The sequence below is a fragment of the Gavia stellata genome, chromosome 4 (genome assembly GCF_030936135.1).
Source record: "Gavia stellata isolate bGavSte3 chromosome 4, bGavSte3.hap2, whole genome shotgun sequence".
Lineage (NCBI taxonomy): Eukaryota > Metazoa > Chordata > Aves > Gaviiformes > Gaviidae > Gavia > Gavia stellata.
Window position 1 is genome coordinate 8,058,215 of NC_082597.1, and position 12,952 is coordinate 8,071,166.

Consider the following 12,952-nt stretch of genomic DNA (forward strand, 5'->3'; position numbering starts at 1 on the left):
CGTGGCCGTGCCGCATGGCCTGTGCAGAGGATGTGTTCGGGAGGCGCACAGACATGTGGAACACATAAGAGTCTAAAAAACCCGCAGATCACACCCTTCAGAAAATATCCCTCTGTCCCTGGGTCCCCCGTTGTCATTTATGACTAAACTTCGGCGTGGCGCAGAAGGAATTTGAAACCCTTTTCTGAGCTGTTGGCAGCCGCCCTTCTCCCCATCCTCCTCCCTCGGACTCTGCCGGACTGTCCCCTGTGCTCCAATCCTTTCCTATTTTATCCTCTCTGCTACCAAACCTCACAGTGCTCAGTTCGTTAACTGCAGCTCCGTTTCCCTTCGATGATTAACTCCAACTGTCCAAACACACAGGGCTCTGCAGGAGCTGTTCAGATGCCCAAACGTAGGCGTTGAGTGCCATTTTCCACGCTCCAGGTACCCTGCCTGGCCCCCCGCTGCTGACCCAGAAGGGAGGGAGCCTGCTGCAGGTCCAGTGCTGTATCTGCCAGCGCCACGCAGACCTCTTGGATCCCCAGGAGTGCCTAAAATGGCATTAGACACGTATGTTTTGGGCACCAGAGCGGTTCCCCAGATCGCTGCATTTTTATATGCAGTTTCTTTGTTTTTCTTGGCAGGGTGCGGAAGGAGGCAAATCCAGAGTCTTGGGAGGGAGGGGGTGAAAGTGACCCCACAACCTGGGTTTATGTCTTTTTTTTCCATAGCCCTGCTCTCCAGAACATACACGTGCGTTTTACTGTTGCTGTAACTGCTCTCCCTTTGCTCCCCAAATATTATTCTGCAGCCTCCCACTCCTTTTGCCCTCATTGATCTGAGAGGTCTCACCCTTCCTATACATAAGGAATCCAATCTGCAAAAATGTGAATACCCACAAGAAAGTATCCATTTTCCTGTTAGCCGATCACAACCCCTCAGGAGAAACAAAGCCTAAGGTCTCCCTTCACCCAGACCTCCTAATGTAAGCAAGCTGTTCCCTTCACCAGTTGCCCAGCTTATGTATGGTTTCAAATTGATGTTGTTAATTCAGTGACAGATGCACAAGGTGCCATTAGTGGGTCTTCTTAAATGAAAGCATAATTTTTACCCATCAAGATCCTTTTACCATGCTGATGCTTGCAACCTTCACTGGGGAATACGAGCCACAGCAAGGAGCGGGTCGTAATTTCAACAGTCTTGCAGAAATGCAGTGACAACAGATGCATGCTGGTTTTGGGGCTAGTTTGAGTCAAAGCATCGATGTTCATGGCAGGTTTGCCTCTTCCTATACCGAGTCTGGGTCTAGTTTTGGGTTATTTGGCTTATGATCATCTTCGGTTGATTTGCAGGACCGAATCCAACACCTGCCCTTGTTGTTGGGACAATTCGTATTGGCTTTTTCTGTATTAGGGGCGTAGTGATTTTTGCCAGACAAAATGTACCTCACAGCAGTGACTGGGACAGCATCTCCCCAAACACACTGGAAATGAGGCTTAGGAGAAAGTCACTTGGTAATACAAGCTGAGAGCACAGTTCCCCTGCCCTTTAGTAGCTGCCTTCACTCGGAGCCCACAGACAAGGGGACAATTCGTGGTGCTTGCGGTGGGCTGAGTTTCTGTGATGTGGTAGTTTACCCACTGGGATCTCTTCTGAGGTCAGCAGCCCATTTTGGATCATGCAGCACTGGGCAGCTTTCAGATGGGAACAATTTTTGGTAGTGGCCATCATTACAGGCTGCACACGAGATCATTTAGTCTTCAATAGATACTTAAGGAAGTCTTGCTGAGACTGGCTTTCGAGCACAGCTGCACACTCACGCATGCACGTAAAAGGGAAAGGGGCTACTAAAAGAGGAGAAAAGAATTACCCTTATTCCCTCCTCCTCTCGGGGGACTGTCCCCACCATGGGCTCTGTTTCATTGTGCCAATAAAACTGGAACCAATACTATCACTTGAATTTGCAAGACTGCTTATCAACCCACAAACATTCAAGGGAGTAATTGTTCCCTATCAGACCATGTGTACTGTTTAAAATGCATTGGGGTGGGTGGGGAGGCTATGGCGGGGAAGCAAGTGCCAGAAATGGCTTTTTTGCAAAGCTGGCAGCTTAGAAGAGGAGCCAGGGGAGAGATCTGAGTGCTGTACGGTGCACTGCAGAGAATTCAGGTACAAGCTACAGGAATTTTCTCATTGGAAACCCCTTCCAAGAGGCAGGCAAGCTTGCCAGGCACCAGATGTTTGTGACTAGTTACAAAGAGCTGCAGTCAAAGCCCTTCAGACGCAAGCTTCTTTTGTGAGCACACTTGTGGTTTGCTGGCTGCTCCCTAATTAAGCTGAGCCTGGAGGAGAGGAGGCCCAGGGATCTGCATCCGTTTCAGCCATGCGAGTCTGAAGAAAGTTTTTACCATTTTTATTGACTGTGGGGCCGGTGCCGTGGAGTTTGCACACAGCAGGAGGTAGGGTCAGCGAGAGAGCATTTGAAAAATGCCAGAGGCTCCTGATAAAGAGAGGGGGGGTTTGCGAATGAAACATAGGGGAGTGTTTCTGGCTTGGTCACTCATGTCCTGGGTGACCTGGACTTTGCTGAGGTGTGGGGAGCTGAGTTAATCTATGCTAGGCACTGGGCCGTGCTCTGTCCCTTTGTGCTTGGGAAGCCTTGCCTGAGTATCCAGTGGAGGTACCATGCCATACATTTCGGAACCCCTGGCAGTAATGAAGCTGTTGCTGGCTCCTGTGTCACCCTGCAGCTCAGGGACAGGACAGAGAGCGTTGCTGTAGGGCAGCACTGGTGGTTGGTGCACAGTGCTCTCTGGATCATGGTACCTAGAGAAACGTGCCTAAATAGTACCTTTTGGAATAAGTCTCAGGCTTCTCTATCATGGGCTTGGGATACTGGGTCCCTGATACCGTCTTCTGCCTGCTGTGCCCAGAAGAGCTGGACTTTGTACTGAACTGGGCAGTGTGCACTGTGGCTGGACGACCCTGTGGGGACACAGTGTGAACCGTTTTGCATTGGATCTCTTAAGAACCAGATATAAATGCCCAGGTATTTGATGTCTCATTTTCTTTCCCTTTTCTGTGTGCATATCTTTCCCTGAAGCACCTGAGATGGGGCACAGGCAGAATGGGATTATTCAGCAATGCACATACTCTCAGGGGTTTCAGGTATCACGCTTGGTGGCTGTTCAGAATCAAACTGTTTGCAGAAGTCTACAGAGGATCTACCGGCTGTTTGCCTGCTCTCTTTGGTGACCTAAAGGGGATTTACAAAGGAGATGGAGACAGACTTTTCTCAGAGGTGCCCACCAAAAGTATAAGAGGCAATGGACACAGGTTGCAGGGTTGCAGCAACGGAAATCCTGACTAGATATATAAAAAAACCCACAAAACCAAAACAATCAGTGAAGGTGGTCAAACACCAGGGCTGTGAGTAACCTGATCGAACTCTGAAGTTGGCCCGACTTTGAGCAGGAGGTTGGGCTAGAGACCTCCCAAAGGCCTTTTTGACCTGTATTTTTCTTTGATTCTAAGCATCTAATAAATGACCAACTGTAATTGCAGTTGGACTTACTGACCTATATGGCGTCTCCCAGTCCTTCAGCTTCTTAGGCGATTAATGACTTGTTAAATCATACTGTGCAGAAGGAACAATCACCCCTCCAAATGCATGCACTACCACCCAGACTGGATGCTCTGAAAGGCTTCTAGGAAAGGCAGGGAAATAACATGGTACGTTTCTAACAGCCCAAATGCAACCCCTTTCATCGCCTATGCTATGGGCAAGAGCCAACCCTGGATGACATCCTGATACTAAAACTGGTACTAAACAATGGAACTATACAATGACGGTATTTTCACACAGCTTGCATGAGTGCAGCTACAAACTCTCAAGTCTTTTGTTTTGCAGTTTAAAGGCAAAACAAGCATAATAAAAAAATTCCTCCTTGGAAATGTAATTCCCTCCACTGAACAAATCAGCAAGCAAAATTCTAGGGGCTGAGTTATGCAGGAGGTCAGGGTGGAGGTTATGAACGGTCCCTCTTTGGCCTTAAACTCTACGAAAATCACAGCTCCAGAGACGTCAATGGCAGTTTTGTCCCAGTGATTTTAGTGGGGCCATGGTTTCCGGGCATGGATTTGTGTTCTGCCTCAAGCCAACCCTGCTCCCATCAATCATACCTCTGTCAAGCTAGTTAGAGTGAATGAGGAAGGATTTGGTCCAGGCAGAACAGCACCATCTCAGCTCAAACAAATGGACTCTTGTTTCACGGGCAGATTTACCAAGAGATTTCCGTGGGCTGTCACCTGTGAATTAGTGTGATCCATTGCTGAGGGTGCCCCCAGGTCATGAGATGGGGATGCTGCTGCACTGTAACTTAGCCCTCCATCCTGCCACACTTCCATTCATTCCTGTATTTCTATTAGTTTGGGGTATTTTTTTTTCTTTAACTTCCCAAAACAAAAAAATAAAAGGTTTCCTGTGTGATTTGATGTGGGAAACAACCCCACCAATGATCTTCCCAGAGGCTTGCCATCCTCCCTTCCCCCATGGAATGAGAGAGTGGCTTGGCTAAGTGGGACTTTAGTGGTCTGTCAGCAATCCCAGCTCACTATCTAATTACTTCTTCCCCTCAGGCTTCAGGACTTTTTGCCAAACAGACAAACAATTTCTGGTCCAATTTGAGATCCTTTTTGCTGTGTGCTGTTCTCATGGGACCACACCACCCCAACAAACATTTCTGGCTTGACCAAACAGAAATTGCATCTAGATCTATATAATCACTACTCTGTGTTCATTTCCATTATGGAGAGACAATTCCCTATTAAATTTCAAAGTGGTTTATTGGCTTAGAGAGACAGCAAAGCATCAGATCACAGAGGGAAGAGCCGTATTTGGACAAGGCATTATTTGTCTACATAATGCAACTTGATATTTGTGTCTCTAAGTGTATACAGACTGGGAGATCACACTTTTACTTTATATACAACCAAAGCCACCTTCACTGCACATGTATCTGGTAGATGCTGTTAGATATTGCATTGCTGTCACCATGCTGGGTGTGCCTAAACAGTAAGTCTACAGAGAACTTTTTTTCCTGATTCTTTTAAGCTAAATTTTCTCCCTTTTATCCTCTACAGGCAAATCAAAGGGATTAGATCTTTCTGCATTGAAGATCTCTCCTTTCTGACATAATATACTATGTATTAGATAAAGGATGCCCAGCCTATAGCCTGTGAATCAGCTGTGGCACCCTAGAATGATTTATGCCGCCCACAAACCATTCCTGCTACTCTCTTTTCTAAGGATCCTTTTGTCTTCTCTAGTGGCATGACTAAAGTACATCTATCTTGGAACCAAAATGCAGGAACCACTGTCCCTACCCCACACCCAGTCATGCTGTCATGATGCACACACATATTAGGTTGTGTGACTAAAAACACTCCTGTGATGCAGGGTGTCTGCATATGGGGTGCCACAGCAGCAGCCATCCCACGTACATGGCAATGGGCTGCAGTGCCTGACCTTCTGAGCCTCCTGCCCTGGCCACTGACTTAAAGATGCCTCATATTCATAGCCACTGAATAACTGGGCCTCTGCCTGGCTTCATCTGGTAATAAAAATGCCCATGCCTTCGGAGTAGCAAGTCCTGGTGAACTAAGAGACAGCATTTGAAAAGGGTGGGGCACACGTGGAGCCTGCTACTACTTCAGAGCCAAGCACAAGTGCTCAAGGAGGTTTCAATCTTGCTCCAGATCTCCACCCTAACTCCAGGGCGCTGAGGTCCAATTTGTTTCACTTTGTGCTGTCGGGGTGATTTGTCTTTGCATCTTGTTGAAGTTCGTGCTGTACGCTGCAGAATCGTTTAAGACTTGGCTGCTGCTTTTATAGAGAATTATCCTTTAAGACCTGAATACGACAAAGCACTCAGAGCAAGGGAGTTTTACTTTGATGGGACTACTCCTGTATTTAATGGTAGCCATGGGCTTGACTTGGCCGGATCAGGGGATGGGACATCATGCTGTGAACGTAAATTGTCGCAGAAGACCCTGGGGTCTGTATGCCTGACAGTATAACCACAGTACATGTACACTAAGCCACCAGAATAGTGCTGGCTTCCTTATAAAACAACAGTGCCTTACACTATGTATTGGTGTTTACAAGCATTATCATTGATCAAGGTACTTGTTTACCTAGACAATGTAAACTGAGCATGACTATTCTATGATTTTAAAAAATTGCTTTACCTAGACAATGTACTTAGCAGTCTGCAATCAGCCCTGTTGGAAGAGACACTGAAGCAAACTTTTTCCAGCTGGTATGAGAAAAAGTGATGATGATGACCTATACCTAACTGTTAATCCATCCTGGTTCAACCATGGCAAATTCCATGCACCCAAACTCCTTCCGTCTTGTTTCGAGCTATGGAGCCCTTGTCTCGCTCCACAAAATTATTGTGTAGGTTAATGGCAGTTTCTTTCTCTGGCTGCCATGGTTTATGCAGCCTGCACCTATACCCAGCTCCTACAGTTGTGCAGTAGGATACTGGTTGTGGGCCAGATGGGGAATGGGATTGGGAAGAACTGTTTGAGGTTAAAAGTGACCACTTTTTTTGGCTGGGTTATGCTGAGCTCTGATCCCTTCTCTGGAGCGGTTTCCTTCCCGGCCACACAATTATACCAGCAGAACTGAGGAAGGGGCCCAGGGGAGGAAATGAGCAGTGGTGGCAGGATTGCGATGGGGGAGGAGGGTGGTGAAGGCCGCTTCAGCTGGTACTGCTGCCAAAAGAAATGCTCACTGAATGACAGCCCAGTGGCATGTCCGGCCAAATACTGTGGAAATCCTCAGTGTCAGGGACAAAATCCTGCTTTCCAGCTCAGTGTGCTCTGATGTAATTTATTCATCTCCCAGTGCTCTTGGCAGTTTTTTGGCACAATGAAGTGCAGTGGTAAGGCATGGAGTAGTTCGTGTTGAAAGGGGAAGAGCCTGGTTCTTAATGGTAGACAACCCAAATCGAGGGCAAGCAGCAGCAAAAAAGGTGCTAGTGAGAATATGGTCTCCTGTGTAACAGGGATGGAATAAGACATTTCAGCAGGGGAAGGTCTTAAACTACGGCTGCTGTTCAGCAGTCACAGGTCTGGGTCTTACATTTTGATATGGAAGGAAATGGGGTGAGCAACCTTTCTCCATAAGAAGAAACAGCATGGTAAGAAACCTCGCTTTTGTACGTCTCCCTCCTCCAGTGCTCCGCATTTCCAAATGCTAAACCAAGACTGAATTACTGCACTATAAAATGAGTTGAACCCACCGTGACCTGAAGACTGGTTCAGTTTACAGCCAAGTCCATAATCCAAAAAGCATGAAGGATCAGCAACGGGAAGAGAAATAAAAGCGCTGAGCAGAAGGAGTCAGCAGGTAGTCCTTAACAGCCAGCTAATCACAGTGAATAATTTATTACAGCAATGCCACTGAGACTCCACTAGCTTTTAAACCAGTATTTCCTGGAAATGTTTTCTGCTCCTCTTGTATGATTTGTAAATTTGAAATCTTTTATCCCTGTCTGCAATGCAAAGATGTTTGCAAAGGTCTTAGGAAATGATGCCGTTCCAAGAAGAGCCCAATTAGACACGAGTCCAATACACTGTCTCTGACCCCACTTGATTCCGGGTGCTCTAGAGAAAGGCCAGCCCTTTCTGAATACACCCTGTGGCTCAGTTGCATGCTAGTGAGAGGAGCATTACACATGCTCCATACCTCTGAGAACAGAAACCAACTTGCTGCCAAATCAAACACCTTCCTTCAACCTGAGGGTTTATAACCCCTCCCAAAATCCTGTTCGAAAACAACCAATTCAGTGTTATAACTCTGGATGGAGGGGTCATGCATACACACTTTTAGTCCTATCATAAGCCCTTCTAAGCTCTTGACCTCTATTGCACGATGCAGCAAGGAGTTACGCAAGTGAATTGGACTCCCTTTAACTGAGCTGAATTTCATGTTTCTTTTGCCTTTCTGACTGTCCTGATGTTCTATGGTCAGGATAGAGACCAATTTGTCAGCTTTCTCCTCCCCATCGTGCACTAGTTTCTATACATTTCACATCAATCCCTACTTTATGGTTTTTTAAGTTACTGGTCTGTTGTTTCTTCACCACAGGAAGCACAAGTTTAACCACTCCATCAATGCAATTACTGACTTGACAATGCTTCATTATGCCCTAAAGCAGAAAGGATCTCTATTTGTTCTGCAATAAAGCAGCCCTTAATTAGGCTATTGCTTCTCCTGTGTAAATATCTCATTTTGCCTCTGGAATTGGGAAAGTTCACTCTATCTCTTGCTGTTTGGAAAAGGCCAAGTGACATCACACAGCAATCTTTCACTTTCCGGACACAATTAATGTGCTGATTACTTTGCTCAAGCTGTCGACAAGCAGGTGATTTCTCTCTGATCAGACACTTAAAGATACTGATTTTACTTGTGCTTTGTGTTGCTTGGTAGGATGGTTCCAGCTCAGCTCTTGGTTTTACATGTTTAAATGGGAAGTCAGTCCGCTACTGAAGCTTTGGATGTACAACAATACTACAAATTAAATTCTTCTGTAATGAGAATCCATAGAGCGTTGTGGAGACCTTATGGCAAGGGAAAGAGTATTTTCATAGCATGCTTCATTTCATCTTAGAGAAAGTATAACACTGGGAAGAAATGGCAGAAGCTGATGTTTGACTGTCACAGGAAAAATGTTTGTCAAGCTACATTCACAGCTGTATTTTGGGATGCCTCACATTTTATCTTGTTTCCAAAACTCTTTATTCCCCTTGGGTTCTCTTCAGTCAACCAGAAAATGCAAACACTGATAATGTTTATGAGTCTGAGAAAAAAGGCTCACCTTAAGTTTCATTGCCACTAGCCTTCTGTGGAAGAAAATGGGATAACACTATATAGAGGTATTTCTTGCAAAGCAACCAAACACTACCAGATTATCCTTTAAGGTTATTTTATTTTTGGTGATAAGTTAAACGATTTCTCTGTCTGTTTATTGGCCATATGGAAGTCCTTTGGCTGACTTTGTTAATCATTCACTCTTCAGCTTGGAGTTAATTGTTTACTAACTGTTAAGTCGTGTGCACTAAAAGATGCCTTTGGGCTCTTAAATCAGTGGGAATATCTCACTAGAACAACAGAGACATGTCTAGTGCTACTACAACTGCTTGGGCATGCAGGTCTCACAGCTCCAGGCTATACCACTTCTGCATCATGTACAGGTCTCTTGGGATGGAGTGGAGTTACATCCCTACCTGCTGGTTAAAATGAACAAACTCTACTCACAGACAATATAGTCACACAGGGGGGCTGCAGTGCCTCGGTCTTTCTTTCCAATTGCTCTGCAATACAAGCAAAAAAAAGCCCTAACGACCCTTCTCTGAAAACGATGGTTTTGGTCACTACAGCCTCAGCGGCTTGTGGGAGAGTGGTGCTGGCACATCCTATCTGAAGACCTGGCTCCAAAGAATTCGCTTGGTTTATCATGAATATTGGATGGTGCTGACCCAAGATGGGTAGAGTCCAGCAGAACAATAACTCCCTTTTGTTGTGCTTTTTCAAGGCACACCGAGCCTTGAAGGGCCTTTTCTTTTCACAGGGAAGAGTTTGTAGAAGCTAAGTCTAACATAAAGGGAGATGGATCCTGCCCATCCTGGATGCTGTGTGCTGTTACTACAGAAATGACACTGGTTCTGCAAGCCACGACTAAACTTCCAGAATGCCTCAGCATATGGTTAGCAGGACAGCACACATCTTTCCACACTTGATGTTCCTTTCTTCTTGTTCAGCTGCACTGATGGATTTTGTGAGGTATACAGAAACTTTTGCATTTATTTAATACTTAAGAATGAGTGGCTATCAGATCATAACTGATACGGACCAAATCTGGGTTTGAACAGGCAACATTCAAGAGGAAGCCTTTGGCAGGGCTTGCTGAGTCTGTGAGCTAGCCCCTGAGCACAGAGGAGAAAAACACAAGGGAGAATGATAAGCCTCAAAGTGATGGCTTTGGGTAGCTTCAGGGCTTCCACAGAATTCAAGCAGAGGCAGGAGGGAACATAAAAATAGAAACACAGAGTCACATTATGCTCTGCAGCCCAGTGCAAGCTGCATTCCAGTTTAATAGCCCTGCATTCCCGTCTGAACCACCTTGGACTAGGTGCCAGATACTCATCTCAGCTGCATCCCCAGTAATGCTGGAGGACTTATGCCTGAGTGAGAATAGCGCAAGCAAGATCAGGTTCTGGCCCTGCGTCAGCCTCAATTTTCCTCTCTGGACTCACGCAACTTGCTGACAAACCTAGTTAGTTTTCTAGAGACACATGGCTGATTTACTCCAGCAATTTAATAGAAACGTGGTTTTGACTGACTGCTAATGGGATTGCCTGAGATAGGCTCAGCTGCTTAGTGTTGGTTACAGTTTTACTTGCAAACACAATAAGCATGGAAATCTATCTAGGATGACATAATAGGAAAACATTACAATCTCCTTTATAAGACAAGCAAAGTTTTTATATGCATTTAATATAAATGTCTTGGTTTCAGCTGGTTTCTTGCTACAATTTTCTGCTTGTGTTTCTTCCAGGGAGATTTATTTTTCCATTGTAATTTTTCAATTTGTTTCTGGCATTGCCAATGTGCAGGAACAAAATAATAAAGCTCAAAAAAGACATAATGTCTTTCCCCCTCCCCCCTAATTTTATCTTGCAGAAAGTTCAGTAAGGTTTACCCCTCCCCTTTGCACAGCAAAGACTGGAACCAGCCCATGCTGGTATAGCGGAATGAATCAGATACTATGGTAAGCTCCCAGATACCATGGTTATCAAGTGCAATTTTACAATCTAATTAGCAGAGGATTAAACATTGCGCCTCGCTGAGGGAGTTGGGCTGCTCTCGCCAGAGGGGTTTTACCACCTGTGTAGGGTAAGAAGTCTTTTTACTTGCTCTACAGAGGGTAAAAGCACACGATAGCGAAATAATGAAGCCTCAGCCACTCTATCCAAGTCCTGTCCCTGATTTAGGTTCTGCATTTTGGAATAGCCCTGCCAATAGATGGGGTTTGCAAGCATCATGTAGCAGAGAAATGCTCACCTAGGCTGTCTCTTCACTGCTGTGGTCTCTGGATTATGGCAATGGACGAATTCTAGCCTGGAAATTCCTGCTGTCCCTTCCCACCCAACCTTCCCTTCCAGATTTATGATCACTTCTGCTAAGCCACAGAAGTGCTCAGTGGTTATGCATAAGGCAGCACCATTGTTTTGGGTCTCCTGGATTTTGTACATAATTTGTGGAGAGACAAAAAATAGTAATTCCCAATAAATAGAAAACTGGCACCCTATTTTTTAGGGTCACACTTGCAGAAGAAGGGTAGAATATGCCTACAGTCCCTGATTCTAGGGGCAACATGAGAAGTAGAGGTAGGTTAGTGGGGGCACAGAGAGGCTGGCCAAGATGTTATCAAGCTCTAAAACAAATGCTACAGACTGGATCACCCTGAGCAGCTGAGAAGAAGAGAAAGTAAAGAAGCTAAGAAAGGAGGCTTGACTCTTCTAGCAGAAACGGCTGTCTCCTCTCACGCAGTCAGAGTACCTGACCTCTTCTTTTAATTTCTTCTGATGCTCTCCACCAACACTCTCATTCCAGCAGGGTAGATTAAAATGGCCATAGATTGTGAATGGCTGAGTCCTTGTCATGGCAGGGCACTGTTTTCCTCCAAAGAAATGTTTCTATCACTAAGACAGACTTCTGAAGGCATGTTTTAAGGACATGTCTTCCCTGGGGGGTTGGCACTAACGGAGGTATGTGGGTGCAAACACCTAGCCTAGACATGTTTTAAACTATCACATGTGAGTATGGCTTGCCCTGCAGGTAATGATTGATCCCAAATAGATATGTCTTTTAGAGCGCAGATGCTCTGTGAAGATCCCTTACTCCCCTCATTCTTTTCTTCAATGAATAAAAAGCCCCATTAATAGCCCTTAGTGAATAAAAGGCTAATAAACGCACCTATTATCTCCTACTGCCTCCTTAGCAGTTCTGTTTTCTACCAAAACCTTTATTCTAGTTTATTTTAATAGAAGATGCTATCTGTGAGCATCAGACAGTGTCCAACTTGAACGTGATCAGAGGAGGTGAAAGAAAGGGAGGGGGGACATTGGCACAGTGACAACATAAGAAAGAGAAAATGCAGAGAAATGCAGTATGTTAATTCAGCATGGAAACATTTGCATTCATAGAAGAGCTGCCTAGTTGCTCCAAATCATCCAGTTCTGCAGCCTGCAAGCAAGCCTGAAACCTCCCCTCCTGATGTCTCCACGGGTTTGCAGTATAACAAATACTGTTGCTAACAGACTGTGCATGCCCACATGCAGGGCATGTGCTCAGAGATGAGCTTTTTTGTATTAGATGGCATCCTAGGTAGGAAAATCAGAACACATGGGTCTGCCTAGTAGGATGAGCTCAGGGGATCAGAACCTTCCTCCTCCCAAATGAACAGGACATTCCTTAGCTGGATTTCTGAAATGCAATTTGGAAGGACTGACACAAATCCTGATTTTCAAATGCACTGAAAGCCTCACTAAAAATAGGAATAAAGAGACCAGAATGGCTAGTCATCACTGACCAAGCTTTAGTTTTGTGATCACATCTATGCGTGCCATGCCTTGATTTGCAAACTGTTTCAAAGTAAAGTTCCTAAAGAAATGAGATACTGGGCACAAACTTTTTAATGCCCTTCTTTTTAGGCATGTGATGAAAGTCTTCTTTCCTTGTTAGCTTGACATTAACTCTTTAGTTAGTAAAATTGTTGCTTATCAAATGTAATGCTGCTCCTGGGACAACCATGCAATTTTTTGTTTTTGTAACAAATGGAAGGAGCTTTCCTGTCCCTTATTCCCTCTCTCAGATCATTTATGGCTTGACAGTACA

The 12,952-nt window shown here is 45.1% G+C and overlaps 1 protein-coding gene across 3 annotated transcripts in view; it reads right to left on the reverse strand.

The window, feature by feature from the left end:
• FRMD4A (FERM domain containing 4A) overlaps positions 1-12,952 on the reverse strand; it is a 212,682-nt gene that overhangs the window by 41,358 nt on the left and 158,372 nt on the right. The window lies entirely within an intron of this gene.